We start from the raw sequence: 12,254 nt of genomic DNA, 5'->3' as shown, positions 1-12,254 counted from the left end.
GCTTGATCACGATCTTTATTTTGAGTACCAATGTCTTATAATTAATAAAAAATTGTTCTCTCTGGGATGCGATCGGCCACGACAGATGTCTTTTTGTATAATTGTCCAAAATGTTTAGTATACATGGATATAGTGTTCGGATTTGCTTCATCTATCTTCTCAAGATAAGAGATGTACGCTTGTCAATACCGCATTGTATCTTACATGTACATGTATATGTCTAGTAATACTTCTTAAGCTATGGTTAACGAAGTGCACTTCCACAATGTAGTAGTATTATGGTAAATTTTTGTTCAAAGCTTTTATTGACATCGTTGTAAGATCAGACAACCGTGTACCACGGCTTTTAGTTAGATTTCGTCTAATTACCTTTGTATAAAGTCAGAGTGTTGAATCTATTGATTTTTGGTCAATTGTTGTTGTTCTAGCAGTGACTCCTAAAAAGTCAGTGTAACTGAATTGAAAACACTTGATAGTAGTTGATCTTATTGTCATTCCGTTACGAAAATCTGGTCGTCGTGTTAAACGACATCTATTAAAAAGGTTGTCGATTACTAATATCATTTCTGGTTCAGTATAGAGAGGAATCGACGTTCGTTTAAGTTAGTTTGGAAGCGGTATCTTCAGCTTTTTTGTAAAAATCATTTGGATCTTGCCTACAAGGTTGTTCTAACTAAACTTTTCCTTGCAGATCGCTTAAAATTTTAACTTCCATAATCCTTAAGACTTTTTTAGTTTGAATAACAATTTATATAATAAACTAGTTACATTTACAATTATGTTTTCCACAAAATTTCCCTATAAAAATTTCTTTATTTATTTAGTAATTATATGCACATCCGTTTACATTCGCCAGATCCAAGAAAGCTATTCCCACAATCATTTACTAAATTTGCAATAATTTTTGCATGAAATTGCAACAGTTTAAATCGAAAGGCAAGACAGAAAAAAAATAAAGCTACGCAAACATGACACAAGTATTTCAAATTTTCCAATCATTAAGAAAACATGCCGCAATGCCAACTTGCGAGAAAAAAAGAAAACAAGCGTAAAAGCGAAGTGAATAGAGAAATATATTTTTCTTTTTGCAAAACTGTGTACTTACTAGGCACACAAGTGTTTCATGTATTTTATGAGCCATACAATATTAATATCAGTCCTCCACATAAAGCTTGAAAAAACATAAATATAACCCAGTCAAAAATTCACCAAATAGTGGAAATATTTATAAATATTTTCAGAATATGACAGAACGTTCGAGACCAGAAGAAGTAGTGATTTTAACACAGGCTTGTCATAGGAGAGATGTTCTTTTTATTTCGTTCCAAATTCACTACATCTGATGTCATTCTTAGGAAGAATTTTTGATGCCCTTTCACAGAAGGTAAACAAATTCACATAGTGCTACTTTTAAAGTGGTGATAAATGTTATTCTTTTGGAAGTACTTCGTGTCATTTTTGCTGGGAAGATTGGTGGCTAAAGAACAATGAAAAGTCGTTGGTGTCGTAGAGTCTGAATTGAAGTTTAGGGTTTCACTATATTATCGCCTAAGTTTAAGTTTCTTTGCTTGATATATTGAAGGTAAAATATCGATTACTAACATTTTATGCTGGGAATCACATACCGGATAGTTGAAATAGAAAAAATGCGTGTGTGTGGCATAAGACGATATAGGCAAACATAACATATTGCATCGTTCATCCTCTCGTTAAATTTAGCAATTGTGATCAACGCCGATAGGCAAAAAGCAATTGAAAAATGTTGGCACGCACAAGACGATCATGATCGTAATCATTTTCTACTTCGTCATGATGATGGTGATGACGACACTGCAACCAAACTAAGGCCGAAAAGGAAAAAAAGAAAAAAATAACGAAACTTAAAACAAACCAAAAGTGGAGGAGATTGTACATGATGCTTCGTTTATAGCATATACAACATCACATAAGGCAGGCAATGGCCTTACAACACCACTCTATGTATTCTATATGTTGTACAGTGAAGGGGTTTTTGTTTTTGTTCGATAATAATTTAAACTAGAGCAGAATGCGTGCATGACTTCTGCACAACATGAAATGAAATCTAATCCATGTGTCCATTGCTAAAGTAACTACAACAGCTAGGCAAACATCACTACTCTAAACTATGCTACAATCCTAGCATGACCATTAAAAAGTTTTTACAAGTTGTTGAGAAGAAAAAAATAATACAAAATTGTGAGTGTAAATAAATTCAAAAACTAAGTATCAAAAAGTCTGTGAGACGCAACCTTTAAGAAGTGATTTGTACGATCGTTTGTAATCGATTTAGAAGTGGGTGTTATGCAAAGTGGATTGATTGTTTAGGGAAATATTGTCATATTGGGTCTAGAAGTACCGATGTAGTTTTAGAGCTTTTCTCTGTCAACGAAGTAGTCTTATAAATTGAACATCACACAGTTGTATACGCGGACCACGTACGTAGTTATATAAAGGATCCGTTGACATTCATTAATGTATACGCTTAGTCCCACAGTCACACAAAGGAGTTGGTATTAATTGTACGGGATGAATGTGATGTACGGCGATCCTGATCCCACCATCCAGATATGTTCATATCAGAATTACCACAGTGTGTCACAAAGAACAAAGTCCTCGGCTTATTTGATGGATTCGTACTTCGGTCCACTGGTTACGTCTATAGGTGCCGAATCAACAGAGGCCATCCCATCTGCGTGGTTGTAAACGAATTGAAGGATTCAGAGGCGATGGTAGACCGTTGTTCAAGTCTACCCAGTGGATGAAAAAGACTACCGTGTGGTAGGACAAGTACTCACGTAAAGCACTTCGACATTCATTCAAAGCTGCAATACGGACTGTAACGGGCTGCATGCAAATAACCTCAGAGCACCATCATCATGAGGAAACGAAGGTCCTCCCAGTCTAGAAACATAATGTCATGCTGACTAAACAGTTCCTCCTGGGATGTCCCCGGAGGAGTCATCCCAACTTTAACTTCCTGCCGTGGAAAACAAGAGTTGCTCTGGCACAACTGAGATGGAGAAACAGACTCAATGTGGGATGGAGCAACTGGTTCTATGAGATGGAGCAACATGCTCAACGCCTACTCTTCCCGTATAGGCCGCGTCCTCCCTAATATATGTCCAGCTTGTAGACAGGGTCCAGCACATCCTACTTCAGATACAGGAGAGATGGTAAAACAGATATCATGTTCCATAAGAACTGTAATTTCCAAATTTTATGGAACAACTTTCAGTAAACTGATTTTCTTGGACTAAACAATATTTTTAATTTGAAGGAGCACTTAACAGACTTAATATCGGTCTCCAATCTAATCTCACATCTGACAAATCTGTCAAGAAAAAAAATATAAAATAAATATCTAAAAGAGATGATACAAAAGTAATTCCTAACATTGTATAAACCAAGTAATTTGCTATTTCCTAATAACAACACATTCATTCATTCATTCACCATAATCTAAATCTCTAAATTCTTTAAGTTTGTAATAAAAATTTTGTACTAATTTTGTTACACATAAACAAAATAACCGCCTAATTACTTACCACTACAAATTCTTTACAAGTGAAAATGTTGTTGATCCCTGCTGCAATTATATTGTACAACAACATTCTAAATCTATTCCATCTTCCATTCTGTAGTCGACATTAATGGTGCAATATAGAGTTAATAGGCTTTTTCTTAACACATTCATTGTGGTTACTTTTCATTTGAAATACTTACTAACAACAGCACAAAAACTACTTTCCATGTTGAAATGATTTGAATCTCTTCAGATGTTGTTACAACATGCTCATACAAATACATTCTCATACTCGTTGTTGTGCCACACAGATAAGCAAGTGATGAATGTCTGTGTTATACGATCTAATGATCTAGAAATGAAGTTAATAAATCGTCCAACTAGACTAAGTATACTAAACTCAACTGAAAATAAAAAAAACACCAAGCAACAGTTTTACATTTACACATTATCCCAGCACTGGTTACCCGGGTGTCTCGTTTTGGCGGCGGCATGTCAGATAAATGAATGACCAAACAAACAAATGTTCCCTCAATGAGATGAACATTTTCAATTGTTGTAAAGGAATCATTGACCAGACAGACGACGGATGTTGTTTATTTGTTAGGTGGTTTGGTTTTCATTTGCTGCTCTTTTCCCGAAAGTTATGAATCATTTGTTGGAATTGTTGTTAATATTTGATTTAAATTATAAGAAAAAATAAACAAAGTATTATTGCTCTGTGTGTGTGTAGAACTATTAAAATAATGATTATATTTTGATTCAACAGATACCTGAGTGTTGACGGTAGGAATGATGATGATGATCTCGTTTTTGTTGAAAATGTATTATTAACAAATAGAAATTATAAGTTTTTTTTTCGGAATGCAATGAAAGTTGGTATAATGTAATATTTAAGTTATAATTGAACTACATTTAATGTTTAAAATGAGACCAACCCTCATTTTTTCGAAAATAAATGCCTTAACTAATTAATCTTCACCAATCACCTCTTCGTAATCGAGTGCGAAGTCGTCACTTTACTGTACCCTAGGTAAACGAGAGTGGAGACATTATAACTTGTTATATGTTTTGTAGTGTTTCGTACCTAAATGATATATTTAATAGCTAGCTCGACATTTTTCTCTGGAACTGTTGGGCTTCCCCCGGAGGCATGTTACCTTGGCGAGACCACCGCCTTGGTGTTATTGCAATCCCGGGGTATAAAGAGGTGGCCAATACCTCCAATCTGACTGGGATTGAAAAATTGGTTACAGTCAGAATTACCACAGTGTGTCCCTGCGAGTAAAAACAATGTCTACGGCTTATTGATGATCGTACTTAGGTCTACCGGTTACGTCTCTAGGTGCTGTTGCCGAATCAATAGAGGCCATCCAATGGTCAAGAGATTAGATAGCTCGATAAGAGCTGGTCAAACAGTAATTGTAATAACTCTAGTTTTTGGTCTTCTTCATACAGCCAAGTTCTCAGGCTCTTACAGAATGACTACCACGAGCAGTGTAACTAATCTAATAACAATTGAAGATGGTATATGGGATCCAGGATCAAAACTGATTTCTCATTTCCCGACATCCATGCAAGTCAGTCTAAAATCTATATCGAAATAAAGCACGAAGGCGAAAGTTTGTTTCATAATTTTTTAAGTTATAGTTGACTTTAATTAGCTCCCATATAGTTGGTCACATTTCTTATCTATCGTCATAACTTCCATTCATGGAGCCTTTTTTAAAGATTGTGTTAAATGTCTAGCAAGCAATCAACCAACAAACCAGCCAACCGTATGATCATAAAATGACCGGCACATGTCAGTCATTTAGTCAGAAATTGTCGGCATATATGTATATTTATAATAAAAAAAATCCTATACTACTTATATACCAAATAACTCTATGTACTAGTTATAAGTGCTAGTTTGCATTTATGTTTTAATCTCATGGAAAGTTGTGTTGATGGTGATAGGTTCCTTCAATGAATCCACACAACAAACGAAAATGATGAGATCTTGTATGTATGCAGCATATTAGGTTTGCGTGTTTTGGCCAAAAGAAAAAAATAAATACAAGTAACATAGTAGCTATTTAAATGGACATTTGAATAGACAAGCAGATGTAAAGCAGCCAAATGTAAAGTACAATTACATACAAATATCTTTCAACTGCTTCAGTTTGAGTTCATTTATTTTATATATGCATAACTGTCTGTCATCGGTTTGTTGTTTATGAATATTGTATTTATTGTACATTTTTGCTATGATTGTAACTTAATTTATTTAAAAAAAATTTATATATTTATTACATTTTCATAGTAAAATGCATATGTACGAGTGAGTAGTACAACATTGTATAAATTTTTGCTTAATATTTAGTTTTTGTGTTGATCGTTTTTGTGTCAAAGTAAGACCATTAAAATGATCTACATAATTGGAAAGTTTAATATAATGAGTTGTTTATTTTGATTTCGTTTGGCTGAAGTTTTCATGCTATATAAATATATTTGGTGTAGTTTTAACTCTAAGATTAGGGCGCCTGAATTGAACTAGAACTGATCTAGAACTAAACTAGAACTGAACTAGAACTGAACTAGAACTGAACTTGAACTGAACTAGAACTGAACTAGAACTGAACTAGAACTGAACTAGAACTGAACTAGAACTGAACTAGAACTGAACTAGAACTGAACTAGAACTGAACTAGAACTGAACTAGAACTGAACTAGAACTGAACTAGAACTGAACTAGAACTGAACTAGAACTGAACTAGAACTGAACTAGAACTGAACTAGAACTGAACAACAACTAACCTAGAACTGAACTAGAACTGAATTAGGACTTAATTAGAACTAGTTAGAACTTAATTGAACTAGAAATAGTATCAGTGACATTCGAGACAAGTTTCTTGATGATCTGGCCAGAGGCTCACAAAATATAGAGAATACCTAAGTGCTAAAGAAATTTAGTGTCGATTTGTCTAGGTCTTTAAATGCGGTCTTTTACTCTTCGTTTCATCTATTTTGCGTTTCAGTCCTGCAAAATTGGCTTTTAAGTTCGCATGGCTACGATTTTTATAGAGCCAATTTTTTCTGCTTTTGAAAGACCTTGTTGCTCTTCTCCATGGAGTAGTTCTTCCAATTCTTGTTCTTCTTGCCAAGACTAGGTGATCAAAATCACTATTTCTTTAATTATGGAGATATTCCTTTTAAGGATAGGCGTCGAATTCATTCACTTTAATCACTTTCGATTTATATATCTTTAGCAATAAAATAACGATCATTACAAAGATCACTATTATTATTAATAAACATATTCAAGTGAATAATAAAAACTTCAACAATAGTAAACAAAAGTAACCTTTAACGTCGTTATTAATGCTCAAAAACACAATAAAAATAAATAAAACCGCAAAAGCCACAACCATGATAAGAACCTTCATTGTGTTAATGACATTGAATGAGGTCAAATTTACTTGCAAAATTTAAAAATGTAAAAAAATCGCCAACAATGCTAATTTAAAAAGAAAACCAGCCGCTCATAAAGAAAAACATACATAAAAATACTAAACAGCGCTTTAGCATATAAAAAACACTTAATTTTATAAAGAGAAATTTTTCGTAAAAAAAAATAAAACTTTAAAAATTTTAACAACCACCATAAAATGTTAATATCAACACTTTCATTTATCTAATTAATATTAAACAAAAATTAACAGTTTACTGCAAAAAGCTCCAACACCACCACCAACGGCAACAAAATCGTTGTTGCAAAATCGTAATAAACCATCAAGTAGCATGTTACACATAATCAAATGACTGCATACAACATATAAGTACTTTAACTGTGCACCGGCTACTAACTGCTAAATACCAAAATTTAATATAAATTTTAATCGTACACCAACCAACAAAACTCCTTGATTTTATGGCCTGTTTTGATCAGGACACACTACTGCTACAAATACTGATTGTGATCAGTATCAGAGATATTTTGATTTGATTTTTTAACATGATCACTAATATGGTTTATGCACAGTCAGTGCTTTTTATTTTCATAGTCATTTGGGAGATTGTGTGTTTGTGTTGTTTTTTAATAAAATTAATAAAAAAAATACAACACAAATATTTTGAAAATTTTGCATTTACAATACACATTGATCAGTTTGTTTGGTTTGTCGTTGGCTTCATTTATTCTCTTTAAAGATTGTTATCGGAAATTCGCAGAAAAATTCTTACACGCAAGCTTAAACAGCATTTCAAAAAATTTTGCGATTTTATATTGAAATCTTTAAATCGATAATAAAAAGAATGTTGATGGTGGTGGTTGTAGAATGAACTAAAACGCTTGGAAAGTATTTAGTCGAAATAAATCGCTTATCTTTGAGACACTAAACGAAATTTTTAGGAATTTGTCATGATATGGGAAATGATCGCTATTTTATGTGATCGTGATATTTTTCAAGCAGTTATGGTTTTATGGTATCTTATGTTTACGTCTACAAAAAGCAAACATGAACAATATTCTTAACATGAATCATGGGTATAGCTTTATAGTCCGTCGAAATAAACTGATTTGTTATAGTGACAAAAGGACTCCAAACAACTGATTTATCGTAGTGTATATATAGTAGTGCGATTTCTTTAGTTTTTGAATCTGGACCCACATTTACTGAATAATCTATGCTAGACTTTCAGAGAAGTCGTTATTTTTCCAGCAGAATCTCAGTTGCATGCCTGCCCCGCACCCAGTGTCCAGTTATTACTACCAGCAACATCGATATATTTCGTCTTATAAGATAAGGTTATAAGATGCTTTGTGCATTTCTCATTGAAAGAAGACCACATTAGTTTGGTCGCTTAACATGTGTCCTAGTAATTTCATCAACTTTCAATCTTTTGATGAAAGAATCTAAAGTTACTAGTTTAAATTCCAATGCCGATGAATGTCGAAGTGCTTTACGTGAACACCAAACGTGTTGGCCTATTTTCCAGTGGTATTTTTGAAACACTGGGTGAGCTTCTTTGCGACTCCCAACCGCCCCATATATGGAATGTATATGGAATTTCCGGTATATTAAACGTGCACTTTGCTCAAGTACTCGAGGTATCCTTTTGGAGAATGACAGGTGTCATAATTCAAGCTCAATCTAACCCGGACAAGGGAGAAGGCAATTACTGAAGAGCGAATCCAACATCAATTGAAAACACCCTACTAATGCTAGGAGGAATGTCGTATCCCTAAAACATTCTCATCATTTAAACACTGCATTACTGGATTTCTTATTGTCGTCCAAGCGCACTACTGAGATGAATTCTGTTGTTGCGGCAACATCACCTATGAGTCGTAATTGGTGGACTTATTTCAGTGGCATCAAGGACCTAAAGTGGTAGATGAGCTTACTTACAATAAACATCAACACGCTCAAACTGAAAGGAAAATCACCGATAAAATAAAGATTACAACTCCACAAAGACTCAACAAACTTCACCGACACTTCAAGCATCACTCCTTCCGACATCTACAAAAACACAACTCAGGATCCATCTCGTCTATCAGATACAAGTATAGTACATCTTACTCCAACACATACTTAATATTTGGATTATCAGTTCAATTCCAACACTCAATTAATATATAGTTTCTGAAACAAAAGTTTCTATGTGTTTCTCAACAAAAGTTTCCTAGTGTGGACCAGGTCTAAATGATTTTCACCTCCAAAGAAAGTATTAGTGAAAAAAATGTTTTTGAACTCATAGCCAATTTATCCATTTAATCTTTAGTATAAAATATAATCTCACCTTAACTAATGTGTTATGCTTTTTAAAAATCTAACTGATCTCACAGATCACATAGTTTTTATAAATCCAGGATATGCCTAATCTACTTCAATCGGTAGATGGGGAAAAACTTGGGTATTTGAAAAAAAACTAAAGATTTTAAATTTCTTTCCATGTAAAAATCTCAGATTTGCAATCTTTGTCTCCATTCTCTAAGCGACAATAACAAAAGCAACACAAAACAATCGATCGATATTAACTCTGAATTGATTGTGGCCAGTTAAAGTAAAATCAATAAAAGCAATAACAACAACTACGAAGAAAAAAAATAACTCTTATAAACGCTTTTATCACGCAAACCTTACGAATAAGATCATAATCTCAGCTACACGATCTCTTTATACTTTTGTTACTTTGTTTTGGCCAAATGATTTTTTCTTTATTTTTTTGGTTCAAAAAAGGGTTGCCTGTTTGACTTGACTTAAATGCGATTATAAAAAAATCCAATAATAATAAAAAAACTTTAAACACAATGCGTGTGCCATGATCTTTATCTTTTCAGGTCGTTTTTTAAAGTTTTTTCTTTCTTATTATTTTCGTGGGCTCTCTCTCTTTACAAAAGCCGTGGCAAAGGGTTAAGATTACTTGGTAGTTTAGACTTGTACTCACATAGTATGACTATATACATATATACATAGTAGATCAGTTACTTTTGATAGCTTTTCACGATTTAATGTTGAAAATAAATACCTTTTTCTTAGCTTTAAATTACCACATTGTTTTCGTTATAGCTGTATAGTTAAAGCCGCTCCCATTACAGAAAAAATAAAAAAAAACAACGTAATGCCATAATTTCTGTGTGTTTTTGTGAGTTGTTTGTCTCTAGGCCAAGTCATCAAGTACATTTATGTACGTATTTATACATACATATGTACAGGATATAAATGTTATTACGAATAAGTTTATTTGTAATGTACAGTGATTAGTAAAAGTATTGCTTTGAATTTTTTAGATTTCTGTGAACATTGAGTTTAATTTAATTTGAAAAAATTGTCCTTAACGAGTAAGTTTACTGCTAAAGAATAAATCTCGAAATAGACCCCCACTCGAGACTAACATTCAATTCAAAAGTTTACTTTGTCTTGTTTCTCTTTTTCTAATTTTTGTTACCCACTGTATGTATTTTGTTTTTATTTCTTTGCACGATCACCAAAACAACCACTGGATTGCGTGAGCGACATTAGTGTCGACAGTAGACAACATAAACGGATCTATAAACGCACCATAATGACTAGTATATTCGAGAGTTGAAAATAAAAATGATTTAACTATTTACAAATGTGCAATAAAAATTGTCACAAGTGTAGACAATAGAGACGTAGTAATAATGAGATTAATTTGTGAAAAAGGTAGCTCCTCCCTAGAGTCTTAAAAATGTTAATAATAGGCGCAAAGGTTAAACAAAACCTTTTAAGGTTATAAGGAAAATAAATTGAGAGCATTCAAGATCAGAGGTCTAAACTTAGAACTTATGTATCATCTTGAAGATTGTTTATGAACTTCGATAACTATAAATCTCTGTGGAACTATGAACGCTAGTCTCTCTTGGCTAATGAGGGTGAATGTACCCACCATCAAAAAAGAGGGGGCGTATATTGATTTTATCATTCCGTTTGTAACACATCGAAATATTGGTCATAGAGCCACAAAAGTATATATATTCTGGGTCCTCATTAAATTCTAAGACGATCTAGCCATTTCTGTCCGTCTGTCTGTTAAAAGCACGGTAGAGTCCGAATGGAAAAAGCTAGATGGTTGAAATTTCACATAAATATTTCTTATAGGTAAGGTTTGTTTGGTATTGAAATATTGACAATAACGGTCAATGTTTTCGAATAGCCCCCATACAAGTGGCCCCTCGAAAAGTAGCTTTAACAGGTATAACTTGATTAAATTTATGAGAATCGGTCCATAATCGACCCTACCCCGACATAAGGTCCCCTTCAGAAAATGACTTTAACGCTCATCAGAACCATTTCGATATATTTTGACAAACTTGGGCTCTCTGTTAGCCATCGGAAGAGTTAAATCTAAATCTTTTGTCGGATAATTGTTATGAATGCATTCAAATGTGATAAATGCTATGACATTTTAGTCGATATACGTGTAGTTATGCATATTTTGGTAATAAGTGCGATCCAATGAAACCAATACTTTGGCTCTCAATCTAGTAGGTACGATTTATGAGTAAAGACAATCTAGGGAATACAATCCATACTTTGCGTTTCCGTCTATTTATGGAAAGTATCGTAACGTATGCTGTCCTATGATTGTTAACCCCCCCCCCCCCGGGGCCACCTTGGTTAAGCCTCCACCTTGGTGTTATTGCAATCCCGGGGTATAAACAGGTGACCAATATCTCTAGTCTGGCTGGGATTAAAAAATTGGTTACAGTCTACTGCCTGGCTTAGTCCTTGCATAGATTTAAAAGCAGTCAAACCAGAGCACCGCATAATCTGGTACTACGGGTGGCCAGTTGCCCGCAGGACTATTTCCTGGCTGGTCAGTTGGTTGAGGTTCCTTTGGGATCCACGTAGTGGCTGTGGTTTAAAACCAAATTCGCCGGAAGAGTAAGTGGCGGTTAAAAGACTAATGTAAGGTAAAGTCAATATTTCGGGATAAGTTCGATGCTGTTGCCGAAACAACAGATACCCCACAGAGGAGTAACTGTGGGATTAAGCGTTGGAAATGAGATGATATTAATTGTATATAGTACGGGATGAATGTGATGTACGGCGGGCCTCACCCCACCGGTCTACCTATAATCAATGTGTCGTATGTTTTTATACCCTACACCACTATAGTGGGGAGGGTATTATACGTTTGTGCTGATGTTTGTAACATACAAAAATATTGGTCCAATACCCACCTTAAAGTATACCGA

General features: G+C 34.0%; 1 long non-coding RNA gene across 1 annotated transcript in view; it reads left to right on the top strand.

Moving 5' to 3' along the window:
• Positions 1-12,254, top strand: part of LOC124420351 — a 94,548-nt gene that overhangs the window by 10,781 nt on the left and 71,513 nt on the right. The gene's annotated exons all lie outside the window — the stretch shown is intronic.

This window comes from Lucilia cuprina, chromosome 5 (genome assembly GCF_022045245.1).
Source record: "Lucilia cuprina isolate Lc7/37 chromosome 5, ASM2204524v1, whole genome shotgun sequence".
Classification (NCBI taxonomy): domain Eukaryota; kingdom Metazoa; phylum Arthropoda; class Insecta; order Diptera; family Calliphoridae; genus Lucilia; species Lucilia cuprina.
The sequence above is the reverse complement of the archived record's forward strand: the minus strand, read 5'-3'. Positions and strand labels throughout refer to the sequence as shown.